This window comes from Cupressus sempervirens, chromosome 8 (genome assembly GCF_028749045.1).
Source record: "Cupressus sempervirens isolate cs-2001-9-10 chromosome 8, ASM2874904v1, whole genome shotgun sequence".
In the NCBI taxonomy this organism is placed as follows: Eukaryota; Viridiplantae; Streptophyta; class Pinopsida; order Cupressales; family Cupressaceae; genus Cupressus; species Cupressus sempervirens.
The window spans coordinates 419,861,510-419,881,395 of NC_143125.1; positions in this window are offsets into that span (position 1 = coordinate 419,861,510).

A 19,886-nucleotide genomic window follows, 5' to 3' on the forward strand; every position below is an offset into this window, starting at 1 on the left:
TAGATTCAACATGTCATGATTTCGAATGAATCTGGGCAGATGGGAAAAGATTCTCCAAATCGGCTCAAAATTCATCCTAGGCCGTCGATCTATCAGATTGAGATGGTCATTGTATATTTTATTAAATTTATTATTATTATATTATATTATATTATATTACATGGTTATATTTATATTTTATTATATGGTTATTGATTATATCATATGGCTATAATTATATTATATCATATTATAGTATAAATAATTATATTATATCATAGTATAGTATAAATAATTATATTATATGTTCTATTATATAATAAATAATTATAAATAAAAATAATATTATTTTTTATAATAATAAAAAATCTTAAATGATTACATAATATAAGTAATATTATTTTTAATTGAATGCCAAAAAACATATTATAATTTATAAAAAAATACATTATTAAAATATAAAATATAAACCAATGCACTTACATTAAAAAAATTTAAAAAAATTTAACAACAATAATAATTTAATAATTTAATTAAAAATAATAGAACATATGATATAATTATTTATAATATAATATAATATAATATAATTACAACCATATGATATAATCATAATCATATAATATTATATAACTATAACCATATAATATTTATATAATATAATAATAATAATGACCATCGAGTCATCGACGGCCCCCAAATCGGCCTGAAATTCATCCTGGGCCGTTGATCTATCAGATTGAGATGGTCATTATTATTATTATTATATTATATTATTTAATATTATTTATGTAATATTATTTAATATTATATAAATAATATTAAATAATATAATATTATAATAATAATAAATTTAATAACCATTTGATAGTCTATAGATTGATGGCCCGAGATGAATTTCGAGTCGATTTGGAGAATGCTTTCCCATCTGCCAAGATTCATCCGAAATCGTGACACATGTAACTTATGTACATCACTACATTATTTAATTGAGTCATGACAATTTATTACGTTAGATGTACATTGTACATAAAAGTTAAAACCATTAATTACTTATTACTTTCATTTTAACTATTAAACTTCAAGTATTACCTTTTTAGAGTATGAAGTTAAGAGTTCTGGAACTGTAAGACAATAGTCCGATACGATAGCCATAGGGTTTTCATTTTTTAAATTTTCAAAGACTGGCAGAATTCCATTTTGTGTTCTGATTTCTGAAGATTGAAAGTGTGAAACTTGGGTATCAGATGACAATACCAATCACCCAATCTCAATTCCAGGTTTTTTTTTTTTCAAAAAAAATCCATTGCAATTTGCAACAATAGAAATCTTGATTTTAAGTGTCTTAGGTTTACACTTTACAATTATTTTGAATAGGGCCTGAAGTCTAATAACCAGTAGCAGCCAAGCATGGGCAAAACAAAGTTAAAAACCTCCCAAATGAGTGCACCCATAAAGGAAAAGAACACCATTATAGAACTCAAACAAGTGCTACAAACCCTAGGTTTCACCAATGAATGTCATGATATTTTTTATCCTGCTATCCATGGAGATTCTAGAATCATGACAATTAGACATTCATTGTTTAGTAAGTGGAAAGATCCAAACAAGGGGAGAATTTATTACAAATATAACAGCAGTATTGGTGCATATACAAATAAACTAGCTACTCTGGTTACTGGATTAGCAAACCTCGATGTACCTGAAGTATTCCCTTGCCCTGAAATTGTAATGCTATGCGCTCATAATTATGATGAAAATAGAAAGGCAATTGTAAACTAAAACACTCAGGAGGAAATTTTATCAATAATTGAGAGTGAATTTTTTACTCTGTTAGACCTAAGGTTAGGGTTTAGAACAAAAAGCTCTAAGGAGCACATTTACTTGGATAAACTAGCTCAGGCTCATGACAAGCTGGAAAGAAGTTTTCAAGATTCATATATTAAGGGTTTAATACCCTCAGAGTCCACTACTAGTGTTACATTGGACAAATACCATAAGCCTCCTTATCAGTATGATATTTTTTGTGCCATGGGTTCAGAATACTATTTCTTTGTTATGATTTTGCCTGGGATTTCATAGTAACAAGGAAGTGGGGGCTAGTGTTCTTGAAATGATTTATAATATCCATTGTCGAGATCAGTCAGTTGACAATGTAGCAGTAAGATATGATTTTGTTCGGTACATTGTTGAATCTATGCAACAACAATTACTAATGATTAAACAAAGTACAATTACAGGCAAGACGAAGACATTTAGGTTCACAAGTTACTTGTGCTACCTTCTTTTAGCAAAGCATCGCCCAATATTTGAGACATAGAACAACAAGTTTGATATTGAGGTCTATAAGTTTGATGAGAAAACTCAAAAGAAATCAGAGACACCAGGTCCAGTAAATGAGTGGACACATAAGATGAGGATGACTGCTAATAATAAAAACTACAACCATTTTGTAGACTTCTTTTTGGTACCTATTTACGAAAAAATTACAGACACTACAATGCCTAGATAGCCTGTGTCTTGTAAAGATTACATTCAACTAGGAAGTCAGATTCAATTGGTTGACTGGTTCTTCATAGAAGAGTACACTGTCTTAAAGTTTTACGGTTCAGTAGTTGAATCTTGCAAACTTCTAATGCATGTTACAGAAAGGGTTTTTGCACTGGAATATGTAAGGTAGATAGAGAGCACAGATGAAATTTTCAGTGGACAACAAAAGAAAATGATATTTCCTTCCTTGCCTTTCGCAATTGGAGGCCTCACATTTGAGAGAAAGGCTTTCAAAGTGGCAAATGAGTTGGTAACTTTTTTTGGCTTTCATTTTGTTAGTCACTGGAATTATGATCCACTAAACATAATAAAAACAAGACTTATTGCCAATGGGAACTCTGCGAGCAAATATCAACACCAGGAGATGTCATTGATAGAAAAGTTAAAAAACAAGGATTCGTGGGATGAGGTTAAGAAAGAGGTGGAGAAACATGTAGTAGAGAATAATATTTCAATGCAAAAACTGTCATCCCAAATTATGACATTACACATATTAGAGTCACAAAAATTAGGGCCTCTAACATACTTAAATTTCTACAAGAAAGAATCTAAACCTTCTAAGAAGTCTATGCCAAAAGTAGTTAAAGAGGCATGCATATCTGAAATGTGGTGTCAAACCAAGATAACTAAGTTTTGGAAAATGAGGCAAAATTTGGGTGAACCAAAGACATCAGTAGATTTTGAGGAAATTGATTAGGATGACCTTTTTAGCACTTATTGGGATAAAAAGCATCCAACTATACTATATCAACTTGGCAGCTGCAATGACAGTGATATTCAAAGACAGAAGGACCTCTAGTCTGATGCTGACATTTAAGGTATTGAGGATTCTGGGTCAACCAGGGGTAGAGATATTATTAAACTTCAAATGAGTGATTCTACTAAACAAATGTATGGTAAAAGAGCAACTATGATACAAAGAATGGGTTATGTAGGTATAGGGCCCATTAGTGCAAGTGGTGATGGGATTTGGAATCCAGTTCCAATACCAAACCTACCCAAAAGAGGAAGTAAACCAATCATTGGAAGCTTCGAGATTGAAGATGATTCATCTAAAAAGGGCAAAAAACATTATACTTCTGCTTCTGAAGGTCATCCCAACACATTATTTGTTAAATCTTCAAATCCAGTTGTAGTTGATCCCACTAGCACTAGCACTAACACTGGCACTAGCATGGATGAACCTTGTGCAAAAAAGCAAAAACTTATGACAATTACACTACAAGAAATGTCAGCAGTTACTTCAGCAATGTATGCACCAGTGGCTTCTGTACAAAACCTTGAAAATAGTCCTAAAATGCCAGGATTTGGAATGGGCCATCTTCAGTATGTTGGCAATCCTCAAAATACAATTGTAGGTGGAGTAAGTTTAGTGGGAGATGGAGGAGCATCAGCATTGAATGATACAGTTGATAATTCACCTTTCAAACACTTAATTGTGTTAGAAAACACAAATTTTAGTTTGAACGAGTTTGTATCAAAGTTTGAACAGACAAGAAAAAGAAATAGGCAAATTATGAAGACTTTGAAAAGTGATGCAGTTGTCGAATGTCAGGGATCTACTAATAGAATATTTCCAACATATGATCCAAACAATGAAATGATGAAATTCATGGCTATTATGCCCCTGGTAGAGATAATAATCCACCACAAAATGTAATAAATCGTAACGATATACAAGTTACTAGTCTTCAAATGGATTTGTCAAAAGTGAAAAATTATTGACAAAATCAATATATCAAAAGAGAGCAACAAAATGGTTTACTCTACACTTTTAAAAGCGGAGAGGGAAAAAAAAAGGCTTACAAAGCAAATAGAAAAGTTACAGGTAGACCTTGATAATGTGAAGGCGAAGGAGAAAGCAGCAGACAATAGGTTCAAAGAATTGCAAAACAAGATAAAGAAATCTTCTCCTATAGAGGCAATTGTTCAGCAAGAAAAGATGAATGAACAAGTGCAACATTTGACTAAAGAATTGGATGAGTGCCAAAAAAGACTTTAGAATGAAGAAGTGTCTACTGCACAGTTGTTCAAGTCTATAGAGAGTAGTGCACAGGTCATCAATCAATTGAAAACTGAGCTGGAATCTACTGCCAAGGAAAATAAAATTTTGAAGGATGAATGGGAGAAGGAAAAGAAAAAAGCAGAGTCTAGGGCAAGTATGATTTTTAATTTGCAAAAGGAATTGGGGAATGAGAAGAAAAAAGAGGATCTAGTGCAGACACAATCCACAATTTGAATAAGCAATTGGAGAATATGAAACAAAAAGAGTTGTCAACTGCAAAAACTATCAGTGATTTGAAGGAGGAATTAGAGAATGCAAAGAAAATGGAGTCTAGTGTTACTGCAAGCACTAACACAATCCACAAATTGAGGAGGGAATTGGGGAATGCAAAGAAAAAAGAGGAGTCAGCTACAAAGAAAAAGCTCTATTTGAGAAAGGAATTGGAGAACGTGAAGAAAGAGGAGTCTACTCAAAGTCTCCATGATTTGAAGAAGGAATTGGATAGTGTGAAGAAAAAGGAGGAGTCCACGTCAAAGACAATCCATGATTTGAAAAGGGAACTCGAGGGAAAGAAAAAAAGAGAGGTAACTACTACAAATAAAATCCAAGATTTGAAGAAGAAATTAGAGGATGAGAGGAAGAGAGCAATGAATTGGCAAAGGTAACTAGAGGAAATACAGAAAAAGAGTGAAAAAGAGATGTCTGAAATGAAGAAAAAGGTGGAGAATGTAATGGCAGAAAATAGAACGACCTCTTCCGAAGACCATCATGTGAAGGATACTATAATAAACACAGTTAAGCTTATCAAACAAGAAATTTAGGACAATCAGTGATGGTTTGGTTGAATGGCTTTATTTAAATAGCAATCTCAGAGTTGTCTTTGAAAATGTAAAAATTGATTTTCAGGCTAAAAGACAAATCTTCACCAGTTCCTTAAAAGATCTTTCTGACCAAGTTCTCAATAAACTAAAGAGATCCATTGATAGAGATTTGGAAAATCATGGAATAAACAATCGCTTGGATGCTTGTGTAATGCCCATTAATGTCTTTCAACATTGTGAAGAAGTAACGTGAATTAGTGAATTGCTCAATTCTGCTTCCAAAGAGTTGATGAAGATGAATAACACCATAATGAACTTGCTGAATGTTGGATTACCAAATCCAGCTAACTCATAAGGAACATTCATTGGAAACAAAAATTACATGAAAAAGTTGTAGGGCAGGATGAATTCTGATTTAGGGAAATTGCCCGAGGAATTCACTCTGGAGGGAATTGCAAGTTGCATCAAACCACTGTCAATAATGAGTGATGTTATAGATAGATTCCTCCTATCATATGATTCTATCTCTCAGAAGTATTTTTTTTTATGAGACTACAACTAATTAGCTACAACCTCAAAAAAATGGGGCTTCCAAATGATGCAGAATGGAGCGCCCTAAGGAAATTCAGTGAAGCTGGGTTGTCTTCTCAAATTGTTACTATTGCTATCAGTGGCAGTCATAGCTGATATCACTAAGTAGTAACACTGCAACAACTTAGTAAGTGATAGAACTATAATCTTTTTGTTACTTGTTTCTCTTTAATTTCAAATTTTGGATTTAATTTCAACTTTGTTTAATGTTAATTGTTATAGGAATCAAGAGCCAGCATATTAGGATAGTTGGGCAGCCAGGCATTGGCATACTATGGCATATCAGGAATCAAGAGCCAGCATATCTGATCATATATACAATTACAAACTGACCTACAACTATTGTTGCTCCCTTGTATCTGCAAAAGGGAATTCACAATCATTGTAATTTGACATTGAGTCATTTGCAAAGGGTTGTAATTGTTTGTAATTGAAAATCTTTAAATGTATTATGTTACAGGCCGATTTGTAATTATAAATTATAATACAAGTTTTTAAAAATTGAGCTTATTCTGTTAAATGCATTATGTTAAAATTTATTAAAGAAATTAGAATCAATGAAAATCTCAACTTGTTAAAAAAATACAATCAATGAAAATCTCCACATGTAAGCACTAAGTTTGTAACATCAACATGTTCAAAAATAAATAAATAAAATTAAGTATCTATAAAGAGACAGTGAATGAAGGCTATAAATTAACTTCTACAAACATGTTACACAATTAATTAGTAGGTAGAGTCTTAGATCAGAGCTATTAGCCTACTACTTGACTCACGTAGAAGGTTGAGAAGCTGCTATAGTTGCCATTCTGCCTGGACCAGCTCAACATCACTATCATCAGAATCTTTTTCATTTATTGCATATAATATTTCATTGTTTGTTGTGTTTTCTTTAGATTCACTATCAGCGTCAAACTCACTATGCATGTCAAATTCAACATCATCTTCATTGCTTTGACTTTCAATATCAGGATATGAACCACTGCCACCACCACCGTCACTACCACTACCACTAGTGTTTGAAATGTTGGCAATCCCTCTTCTTTGACATTGCTTTCTCCAAATGCTATTAGCCCTATCATAAGGGAAACTTTCTACCTCATACCTAGAATTATAGAGCCTCAGAAAATTATCCAAATTTTTGTCTAATTTGTTTCTAACCTTTGACTTACGGAAGCCCAAAGTACTGAAAACTCTCTCATCCTCCACTGAACCCAATATCATTGTCAAACATAAATTGGTAAGCTTGAAATATTTTGGTATTGCCTCTCTCAACTAATTTCTCTCACCAAGGTTTTTCCAAATCTTTGTTACCGCTCCCTCTTCATTTGGGTTCTCCATAACAACATATTGTTTCCTCATTATGTTTGCAAAAGAGTATGATTGATCTCTCAGTCGAATTTCATCTAAAATTTCATTTATGGTGACTCCATTGATTACTTTAGGTGTACAAAAATGTTGAATCAGAGTCATCATCCTTCTTCAAAAATTAGTTGGACTGTTTAGAGACAAATATTGTGGAAAAACAATTGACATTGCTTCCAGCAGTTCCTCTGGAGGGAATCTAAATCTGATTTCTGATGACAAATTGTAGCAAACTCGCTTGACAGAGTCAAGCACAAAGTCTTTGAACTTCTTGAAGGCTTCACTTGTAACACGTGAAAGTACCTTCTCTGGTTCTGATTCAACTTGGCTTCTTGCTTTGTTGGGGTTTGAGTTGGGGTTGATCGGGACATAGTACTACATTGGTATGTCAATTCCACGTACCCTAGCATATACCTCATCGTTTGCACCAATATGTAAAAAGTTCCCAAGATTGTTCAAATTTGAAATTTCTAACCACTTTGAAAAATTTCTTTCATCTAATGGTAATAATTGGTATACAGTATCCAGGTTACTTCATGTTATTTTATGTAGCTTATTATATTCTGCGATGTACGTAGCTATTTGTTGAACCTTTTTTTATAATATTTCTCATGCCCTGTAGCATGGGGAAAATAACTGCTAAAGTTAAGAGTACCTTAACATTAGTTAGGCTTGAATATAGCCAAGGGAATTTGTCTCGCATAGAGTGGATTAGTCCAAGCAATGATGGGTATTCAGACATTACTCGATGCGCTGGTCCATCCAAAGAGATCCATCTGTTATCATTGTCTTTAAGAAGCTTCCTCCCATCAGTAAGTCCTGCAGCAAAATGTTGAAATTCTTGGACTCGTTTTGGACTTTGACAGAGTTATTGGTAATTCTCTTTGATCAAAGATTCCACTTTACTTACACAACCAAAATTGCTGACAATTCCAGAAGCTAGATTCATTCAATGGGCCATGCAATGAATGGGAATAGGGTAGGGTGCCAAATCATTCTTGATCTTTTTGCAAAGATTGCCTTTATGACCTTGCATAATCGAAGCACCATCCACTCCAACACACACCAACTTTTTGGCAATCTCCATGCTATCCAAACCTCCAGATTCAATTAGAGTAGTCTTTAATAATTCATATAAGTTTTCAGCTATCACACTATGATTCAATTTAGCAACAGATAGTAGAAATGGTTGACGAAAAAGATTGTTTACAGTATAAACATGCATGCACACCCAGGAAGTATTATCAATTGTTGTAACTTCATCTAGAGACAATGCAATTAAATTTGAGTTTTTTATAGATTCATTAATATCTTTTATTTCAACCTATGCAAGACATTTAGCCCATTCCCACCCACTGTTTACTGACCAGTGACTGTCAGGATAGTTTCGAGTTTTCAAAAAATGCAATAATGCAGTCATTGAAGGGTAGTCTGTCATAGGGCATCCTCTACTCAATATATAAAACACCATACCTAATTGAACTACTTTTCCCATATTTTTCACTTTCGTTGCTTTCCCAATGGAATCTTTTACTGCAGAATGCTTCTCCTGTATTTGCTGGTGTAACTCATATATTTCGACATTCTTGATATGTAGATAGTTCTCCTTTGTTTTCCAAGTTAGCATGGATTTTTTGACTCCATCTATAATTTCTTTCTTGTAAACTTTACCGACATGCTTTTCTATGGTATCAATTTTAAGTTGTAGCCTCTTCTCCTTCTTTGTTATCTCTATGCAAATCTTACATTTGCATTCTGTAGGAGGCTCACCATCATTTGGATTGGGCACTGGTTCAATGAACTAGTATTTTTCCACCCATTCTAACTAAAAATTCCTTTTGGACAAATCCCAACAAGATTGATCTTTCTTCGATTCTAGTTTTCTTTTCCCCTTTTTGCATGAACCTGATTTATGGAATCAATTTTGGTTTTCTCAACCGACTAGTCTAGGACTGACTCCAACTCTATAATCTTAGTTTGTGACTCACTACTCAGGGGAAGTTCCTCCAAATCTTGTTCAAGTTTGTCCTCGACTGAGATATTAGGTTCACCAACTTGAACTTCAATACTGTTTGAGGGTCCAACTTGTGATGAATCTCCTTTTTTAGTAACCACTGAAGATCTAACTTGTGAATCTTGTAGGTTGCCAACATTTCCACCACCAAAATATGCCGCTATGGTTTTGCGTTTTAGTAATGGTGGCCTCTCTTGGATTTCAGGGATCCTACCCATCTTGTTTGACATGGCAAACTGATAAAGGCTGCAAAAAAAATCAACTTAGTTGTTGAACAAAAGACTTAACTACTTTGACTGCATATAATAACAATAATATGATTCATTCTCAAAAAAAGGGTACTACTGCTACAATACTACAGTCTACGGTACTACCCAATATAATTCACAAACCTAATACCTATAGGCTATCTTAGCATGTGAGATGTCCAGTCACTAGTGGACACTAGACAGTGAAACTAAAAAAATAACCAGTACCACTGACAAAATAATTTAAAAATCACTTGCCTTTTACAAAACCCAGGGTCCACGAGTCAATGGCCAATGCACTTAGCACTCTAAAAGTTTAGCAGCAATAAGAAATGCTAGTCTCCAGACTAGAAAATAGTGAATTGTGTAGAATAATAATTTCTTATAGTCCAATCTAGGTTGGCGAATTAGGTGAGATTAACAAGTGGGAATGTCAAATGCAGGCAAAATGCACCTTCCTATGCAAGCCCATAGTAAGAAACAGTTGGCTAAACGGGGTAGGTGATCGACACATGTCGGTAAAATGGTTGGCGACACCCAACCCAAGAGAAAATTTATATGGTTGTAGTAATGGTGAAATAACGTCGGCCAATAAGAAACAACATGCAAAGGCTGGCGATATGTTTAAAATAAATGTATCCAAATTGTATATTGCATTGGCGATTGCACCGATATTTTTGACCAATCATGTGATAACTAATGGGCGACCACCCTGGGCGTTGGAACCAAATATTATAAATATTTGATGATGCAGTTGGACCCAAATATGATAAATATTCACCAAATGATGATTGACTCGTCAGATGGGATTGCCAAAAGGAAAAGATTCGCTGCTAAAGTAATCCCTGATCAAGTATACAAGCCAGAATTGAGATCTGCAATTAAAAATTTAGTTGCATCAGAAATTAGGTCATCTCATTATTACTTTCTAGCCATTGTTGCAATGATCTAAATCTTTTAACCGAGTTGGCTTGACAACTATTTGTAAACCCTCTAACAAGGTGGCATTTCTAGATTGAATTGTCTAAAGACCTCTAAAAAGGCCACTCCTAATAGGGTGAATAAATTCTCTAATAGGATCACACCTAATAATGTGTTTTGTAACCTTTAATAGGGCTGGCTCCTAACCGAGCTCACTTCAGAAGAGTGAAAATCAATAACTAGTTTCAATTGGTGGTTTTTCCCAGATTAGGTTTTCACATCAAATCTTGATGTTAATTGTGTTCATGCTATTTCTTTTATGTATGCAATTAAGTTAAGTAAGATTAATCATAGATAATATCTTAAAGATTTTCATGTTAAACAGTTATTGAGTTATTTCAGTGTTTGCCAAGCTACAATTTTTGCTAGCATAAGTCGAGTGCATGTGTTACAACAGAATATAGTTTAATCAGAGTTTTGATTTGTATTGACATCTAAGGGATCTAAGATTTATTTTAGTGGTAACTGATTCTTCCATCCCCTCTCAGTTACTCCTCTTATATTTTCAACAATTGGTATCAGAGCTTCTTGGTGCTTGTAGATAAGGTTTCAAGGACCTAAGCTAAAGATCAGGATGTCTTACATAAGAGAGATTCCCAAGTTGAACAGAGACAACTTTGTAGCATGGAAGGAACTTATAGAGTTGCATCTAGCAACTATCAGTGATTTAGGTTTGAAGTACTTAAACATTGATTATAAGGCTCCTACTGGTACAATGTTTATAGAAGAAATTGTTGAAAAGAAAAATCATAATATCATGATGATTGACATAGCATTAGCTCTTAACTATGTTGAATTTGATGAAGTCAAAGGACATGCTACTACTCATGAAATGTACATGAAACTAAAGGATATCTATGGAGGTGATAACAATGTAAAAAGAGCCCAGGCAGAAAACTTGAGAGGCTAGTTTGATTAGATGAAAATGAGAGGAGATGAAAACATTGCAAAATATGTTGATAGAATCAAAGCTAGTGTCAGTGCTATAAAAGCCTCTAGAGGAACAATTGATGATGTAATAGTGGTAAGCAAGGTACTCAAAACCCTTCTTCCTATCTATGCAATCAGAGTGTGTGCTATTCAAGAAATGAGGTGTGATCCAAATAACAAGATAACTTTGGATGCACTAGTTGGAAGGTTGATAGCATTTGAACTAGATGACTATGATAATTATATTCCTAGTTCTAGCAATCTTGAGTCTACATTTGAAGCCAAGATGTCACTCAAGAAGAAAGCCAAAAATTCTACAAGCAAACAATCTAAAAGTGAAGAGGAAGACATTTATGACAGTCATCTTGAAGCCATTGAAGCATTACTTGCAAGAAGGTATCCTTGAGGCAAAGGAAAGGATAAAGGTAAAATTCCTTTAATTTGTTTCTCTTGTGAAGAAGTTGGACATATTGTTGCTAAGTGCCCAAATAGAGAATACAAAGATGAAAAGCAACAGAACAAATTCAATGGCAAGAAAGATTTCAAAAACTACAAAGACTACAAGGACAAAGGTAAGAAATCTTATTTCATAGCTAAAGATTCAAATAGTACTCAAGATGATGAAATGGTATATATTGTTGTAAAAGATGAATCTAATGATGAAGGAGATAAAATGACACTTATCTCTCATGTTAGAAAAAATGATACATGGATTATTAATAGTGGTTGCTCACATCATATGACTACTGATAAATCAAAAATTGAACACATGGAACATTATGATGGTGGTGGTAGTATGAGATTTGGAAACAATGAACCTTGTTGCATAAAGGGAAAAGGTTGCATCTCACTAACCAATGAACTTAGATGTGACGATACTTACTGGGTTGAAGGACTAAAGCATAATCTACTGAGTGTGGCATAGTTGAATAACATTAGATTCAAGGTGAAATTTATGAATGGGAAGGCCAAAATACTGGATGGAAAAGGAAATCTGGTTGGGTCTAGTAAAGAAACAAAAGATAATCTATTCTAACTAGATCTTAGTGAAAGTTCATGTTTTATTGCTCGAGTAGAAGAAATATGGTTATGGCATAAAAGGTTGTGTCATGCGATTTTTGATAATCTAGTGAAAATAAGCAAAAACAAAAGAGTAAGAGGTATTCCTATTCTGAGGAAACCTGATATGGGTCTATGTAAAAATTGTTAAATTGGAAATATGGGAAAGACTATTTTCAAAAGCAAGAACTATCATTCAGAAGAAGTCTTGGAGTTGGTTCATACAAACCTATGTGGACCTATTGAAATAGAAAGTTACAATGGAGATAAGTATTTTATTTTATTTGTTGATGATTATTCTAGAATGATGACTATAATGTATCTAAAAGAAAAATATGAAGCTTTTCAAAAATACAAATGGTATCTAGCAAGAATAGAGAAAGAAACCGAAATGTTTGAGATTAGACAGAGGTGGTGAATTCATTTCCAATGATTTTAATGAATTCTGCATTGAGAAAGGAATTAAGAGACAAGTATCAGCCCCTGGTACACCTTAGTAGAATAGTATAGCTGAAAAAAGGAATAGATTCATCATGGATTGTGCAAGAACCTTAATGATAGAAAAGAGTGTTGCAATCAAATACTAGAAGGAAGCAATCAATACTACAATGCATACCTTGAATAGAGCACAGTTGAAGAAAAACTCTAATCAAACTCCTTATGAACTATGGTATGACTACAAACCCAATGTAAGTTACTTGAAAGTATTTGGTAGAAAATGTTATATCTTGAAGGAATCTAGGAAAGGTAAATTTGATGTCAAAGGTGATGAAGGCATATTCCTAGGATACTCCTATAGAAGTAAAACATACAAGTGTTTGAATCTAACTACTCATAAGATCATAAAAAGTGCACATGTGAGAATTAATGAATTTGCAAAAAAGAGTGAAGAGGAAAGCTATAGAGAACTTGAGGATTACAAAAGATTTGTTTACTATGAACCTAATACAGTGCCAAATCTATTTGGAAGTCAGGAGGCCTCAGCTCCTGAGTCCCCAAAATCTCCAAAAGCTACATAGTTTCAACCAGTGCAACTCGAGTCATAGTCTAAAGGACCCGAGTCGTAGTCAGAAGCTACCAAGCTGGTGCCAGAGCAAACCAAGTCTGATGGACTTGAGTCATAGACAGTGGGACCTAGGCTTGATATAGAAGATCATGAAGAGGTTAGTAGAATGAATTCTAAATCCAAAGTACCCGTGTTAGCAAGATATGTTAGAAAGCACCATGCACCTGATCAAATCATTGAAGACAAGTCAGATGGAACAATGATAAGAAACAAATTGAAAGGTACATGTTTTATTGATGAATTTGAACCTAGAAATGTTAAAGATGCTTTGGATAATGAAAGTTGGATTGATATTATGTGTAAGGTCCCTCCTCATATGTACTTATCAAATATGAATTTCTCTATTAAATCCATATAGGAGATTAGAATGGATATGAAGTAATGTTGTATGTTATAGATGTCCTAATGAAAAATGAGATCAGTTGGTACATCATGTTTTAAATACTTAGTGATTCGAGAACTACTACGTTATCTCGACTATGTAAACATTAATTTACACTAGCGATGATACAAGGTGTTTTTACTTGATGATGATGATATTGATTATGGTACCTTTGATTAGGTTATATGCATTTGGATAGTTTAGTATCCCCTATTGGTGATGTTATGATGTTTAGGTATATGCATGCCTAACGATGATTATTCTAGTACTTTAATCTAAATTAATGAATAAGTTATATGTTATATTGATTATGTAATTACTGATGATTAAATGTGTGCAGAAATGAGAAAGGGTTACTTAAATAAAAGTTGATGTTTTGATTTATGTGATTATCTATATGAGTTTTAAATATATATACATGTGATTTTTCTCGAACCATTGATGTGTAAAATGAGTGTGCAGGATTATTAGCCAGGAAGTCTAACGAAGAATGAGAACTGGACCCTATGTACAGTTTGTGAAAACCAGGGTTAAGCCTAATGAAAGATGTAGACCTCGTTGTTTCTTATTTTATTTTTATCGTAAATTGAATGTGTGTATCATTCTGTAATCATTAAGTGTTAATGTCTTGTAACAATGATTTTATAGTGTCGCTTGATGCTCGTAATTTGTATATGCATTTCAACATGATAATTAGGGTTAACCAAGTAACCTAAAAATTTGAGTTGGACTAGGTTAGTAACCTAATACTAATTAGTTGGTAATTGAGATTAATTGCCCTAATCAGGGTTAGTGATAAATTTGCATTCTTAGGGTTTTTAGGAAGTCCAAATATTTTGAACAATTTAATAGGTCCCTAAATAGTCCTGGAGGCCAAACATTATGAAAACTAGGTGCCTAGGGGGTATATGTATGGGTTGGGGGCATTTTCCACTCCTCTAGCCCCTTTCGTTGACTTTTGTGACCACCCAAATTTCTCATTTTTGCTTTAGTGTGAAAATTGGAGTTTCACCATGAGTTTGACAAGTTATACTCCACCATGAAGTTTGCCTTAATGATAGGATTGAGTTAGAAGACTCTAGAAGCCCTTGGTCAAGTGGGGAGTTATTGTTTTTTATAGGTGGTTGAGTTAGGAGCCTATTTAGTGGCAGATTTGAGGGTGGAAGATTGTTCAACCAACCTCTAGATTTAGAGAGAAAATTTAGGATTGAAGGAGAAGGAATGATAGCTCTTCTCAAATTTTAGTTTTTCATAACCATATTATGAAGGTAGGAATCCTTTGAGCTCATGTATTCATATTGTGTTTCAGTTCTTAAGTAGGTTTTTGCATATGTGTGTTCGTGTGTATGATAAACATGTTAGGAATGGGATTGTAATAGGTTTTCTTTAAATGTTTCCCTTAGCATTTTACTTTTGATTTTTAAGAGAATTGTATGGGTTGTGCTGGCATTACTCACCCTCGGATAGGGTAGAAGTAGCCATGTACGAGAGGAGGGCTTCAATTGGACTCTAATAGTACAAAGTCTCTCTTCATGATGAGGAGAGGGAGAGAGTAGCGTGTTATGGGCCCCTACTCATCAGTAACAACCATATTTATTTTTTGGAAAATTGAGAAGTGAAAGAATGGAAGCTTTTGTGATATCAGCGTCGAAAGGGAATCTATGAAAGAATGGAAGCTCTTGTGATATTAGCCTCAAAAGAGAATCTGTTATGATGTTGTGATCGATGTCTCCTATCTGGAAATATCCACCTTCTCCCTAGTCTAGTTCAATGATGAACCTATTGTGCAAACTTAGGATGGGAATAAATGGGTTGATTTTGTCATCGTGTTAAATTTGTTTGTCTCCTGGTCAATTTCGTTCCCTCCATGATTACCTTGATGTGTTGCAAATTTCATAGTGGCTACCCTATTATGGAGCCAAGTAGAAGATTTTAGAGTTGTTATTCCAATTCAAATGTGTTGGGAGATTTCTCCTTGGGATAATGATCATGTTGTAAAAATGTTATTGTTAAACTTATTGTTGAAATAATTATGATCTTGGGTTTTCTTCCCTGATTTTTTCCCCGAGGAAGTCCTTGAATCAGATGACTGAATAAATAATAATAATTGAGTATTATCCTTGCATATGATATTTCTTGTAATTCAGTTTATATCGATATGTTTATTAGAAAATGGATGCATTGATGTTTTACCTTTCCTATGGCATCCTTGTTGTTCAAATTTGTATTCATTTGATTAATGTTAATTAGATGAAATGATCATATATATAATGTTATGTAATTTGATTTTTGAATTATGTTGAGAAAATTAAAATTACATGAATGGAATTGCATCTCATATTTTCGTAATTAATTGAAAGGGGAAATAATCCTACGTTATCGTATCAACAAAACATTAACCTCTATATTATAATCCAACTAGAAAGAAAAAAAAATCCCCCCTTGCTATGAAAATTTAATTTGTAAATCTTATCTTAGAAAAAAAAAATTCTCAAATAAGCATCTATAGGATGTTGGAAAATACATGGGGAAAGGATTTAATTTAAACAAAAAAAACATGATAGTAGTTGTTATATTCAATTATGATATAAAGATCTTTTCAAATCATAATAGCAATAAGGAAATATGAAAATAAAAATATTATACTTACCCTCACCTTTAAACTCAACCACTAAACTTTACAACATAACTTTTCCCCACTAACCTAGTCACATCCCAAAAATAAGATAAAAATAAAATTCTCTTTTTCCTCTCACCCTCCAACCAAGTGTACCTTCTTGTTGATGTCATGCACATTGAATTAGAAATGGAGGGAGTTGAGAATTTTAAAAATAATTATATATGTGTATAGCAACTTTAAGCTAAACTTTAGGTTCATTTCTCACTTTTTCCCCTTACTCCTTAATGCCTTGACATGTGAACGTACCATGCTTGAAAAAGGACTTGTAGCCTTTGAAAATGTGTAGGAAGACCTTGGGTAGTGTGATAACCACTTGGAAAACACCCATTGAAGTATAGGGAGATGGCCAAGTTGTATAGGGTTAGAGTAATATAGGGTAGGTTTAGATAAAGTAAAATGGGATTAAAATGTGATTTGGATAAAGTAATGGGATTTAGTTTGTGATTAAGATATTTTAAATGTTTTATGTTGGTAATTAATATTTTATTAGTAATTTTGAATTTATGTTAATAGGAAAGATAAATTTAGTCATAAAGATAGTGTTTTTTAAAAAAACAGATTTTTGTAAATTTTTGTTAGTATAGTTTAGTTATTATTAAATGTTAAGTTAGGATTTTTTAGTAAATGTTAAAGTTAGTAAGGTAAAATTAGGATTGTTGATTATTGTTTTTGAATTAAATGTAGCCAAAACTAGGGGGTTGGCCCATAAACAGTTAAGCTGGTCAACTACCAGTAGATTACCAACAACCAAAACAACCCACTACCACTTAAAAAAACAAACACATATAGTTTGAAAACATAACTAAAAGAGTATCAATAGGCTTAACATTGCCTGTATTAAGTCTAGAAAAGCTATGTAAATATATGAACAAAAGCATAACAACCTTAAACCCAACCAATTCTAAGAACCAATAGATAAACAACATTAAAAAATAGGAGGGAGCCATTAAGGCTTCTTGGCCTCTTTCCTTCCCAAGAGGATGTTTGCCCAATCTTCTGCAAGGAAGTCAAATAGTAATTTTGAATCCTCCTTCGACAAGTCTCCCTCCATATCTGTCAGTAGGTGAAGAGTGGTGGCAATAGCATGTGTCACTGTAATAGTGAACTTCGTCAAAAGACACATCATTTCCTCCAACACATAAATCCTCTACCACACCTCATCACTAGTTGTCTTCTTGGTATCCATGTTATCCTCCTACATGTCGCTTGAACTGCCATCTACCTACACCAAAGTGACATCCTACACATTCAAGGGGTTAGCAATTTCCTTAGGGGGAACCTTAACAGGGGAGGAAATCGTTTTGGGGGAGGACACACTATCCATCATATCAGAGAATTAGTCCCGGGTTAAATCCACACACCCCAACCCAATGGTGGCCGAAACATGTGACACCTCATTCTTCTCCCTCATCCCACCTCCCAAACCTGACTGTGATGAATTTGAGATCTCCTCTTCCTCCTCCTCCATTTTCCCCTTCTTGAAATTTGATGCCTTCTCCTTCATCCTTCTTGTGGGACTATCTGTATCCTCTGAATCTGACTCCTCCTCCCTTGAGGCCCCAGATTTCAACTTCCTTTTAGCATTGGACTTTGCTAACCTCCTTGACCTCCTTCTTCCCCCTTTCCCTTCTTCCTTTGACTCCTCGAGTTCCTTCTCTCTCCCTTTCTTTCTCGGGGGGTGGGCTTCAACTCAACAGGGGACTCGCTAGGCGAGGGTTGTGGGGTAGGGGCACTAGGACCCGTGATCCTAAGGGGAACCAGTTGGGGTCGAGGGTTAGGATGGGTAGGAATATCAATCTCCATAATTCTAGGGGGGACAAGGGCTAGGTGGAATTAATACAACCAGAACATTAACCCTTGGTGTAAAATGGTAAAATTAACACCCTTCCTCAATTTTTTTTCCTTAACATCAGTGATCGAGTCCACTAAATCATGCAACAGAAAAAACAGAATGGAAATAACATCACGGTGATGAAAATGGTTTAGGAGAGGAAAGTGGTAGTAATAATAGACACCATACCTCCCTTCTAGGGTTAAGTACTTCATCAATGTCAAACATACCTCATTCTATGGCTCAGGGAGCTTCTTCTGCATAAAACCATCTCTGTGTCGAATTGGTCCTCACCCTCTAAAAAGTAGCACTACAAACTCGCTTCTTCAGCCACCCTAGTCACCTTTTGCCATTTTCTTCCCTTCATAGCCAAACTCCTCACCAAGGAGATGAATTTCTCAGAGATGTGGAAAGAGATACCATTTATCGTAACTCTGCAATCCTCCCAAGAATTGACAAACTGCAAAGAACAGTTTTCATCATGCTCATTTAATGCCTCCATAAATAAAATGAAGCCACCTTCCTTTAGCATATACCACACTAATGGCTTCCTAGCACTCTCCTCTATCATGGATGGCTTAATTCGCATCAAGTCACCTCCCATCTCTACAATTTTCCCTAAACCTCTCATCTTCTTCCAAACCCAGAAACATTTGCTAAGAATGACTTCACTCTTAGGCAAAAATCTAATATTCCTTAAGCGGACATAATAACCATTATTGTTAGTAGTTATAATAGCACCCCCTATAGAAAGTAATGTCACGTGTCGACCACTAATATCTTTCTCCCAATCTTTTCCATCATTCCCAATGCATATTAACCATTTAAAATTTAAATCTTTTCTCATCCCAGCGTACAAGAACATGCATAAGATAATAATTAAAAAACCTCTCATATCAAACTTCAATACTTTGGGCTATGCGAATTTATTATTACCAGCACAAATTCCATCCCTCCTTGCCATCTGTCCTTCATAACTTCATCCTTTCCACCAACTCAGCAACATGTGACAAAAGTTTAAACTAATTCTTCAGCTAGGATTCATCATGCTTAATTTCTTGAGTTACTAAATCACTTACCCATTTTGGCAAGGCATTTAAGTCCCTCCAACATCTTAGTCCTTTCACCTTTAGCCTAATGTCACCGTCCCATCTGCCACACTATTTCCCTCCCAAAAGATATGATTCAAATCAAACCTATTCAAATTAGCTAATAAGTGTCTGATGTATTTTATAACATGTTTGATGGCCCATCCTTTCCTCATGTTACCTTTAACAGTTTCTATAATGATTTTTGAGTCACCTTCGATCTCTACATTTCTCCATCCCACACTTATTAGAAATTTTAAACCCCAAAAAAGAGTCATCACTTCTGCAATATTATT